Below are 292 nucleotides of genomic sequence, written 5' to 3'. Positions count from 1 at the left end.
CGCCTCTGAGGGGGCATTTCAACAGTCCAAGTGATACCCATTCGGCCCTGCCAACCATGGCCTCAGAACATTTGAAAGGCATTAACATTAAGTCCTTCCAGTGGTGCCTCCATTCAGTGGCACTCCTACAGCCCCTTCCACTAGTGGCCCTCGCCCTCTCCAAACGTGGCTCTCGGCTCCTCTGAAGGTACTCCCCTAGCCCTTCCACTGATGACCGACGGCGCATAATGTGCTGTTAGACCTTCCTGTGCAATGTGGCGGATTCTGCGACATTTTCGGCACACTCTGTTGT

The sequence above is a fragment of the Penaeus monodon genome, chromosome 21 (assembly GCF_015228065.2).
Source record: "Penaeus monodon isolate SGIC_2016 chromosome 21, NSTDA_Pmon_1, whole genome shotgun sequence".
NCBI lineage: Eukaryota > Metazoa > Arthropoda > Malacostraca > Decapoda > Penaeidae > Penaeus > Penaeus monodon.
This window is presented reverse-complemented; position numbering follows the sequence as displayed.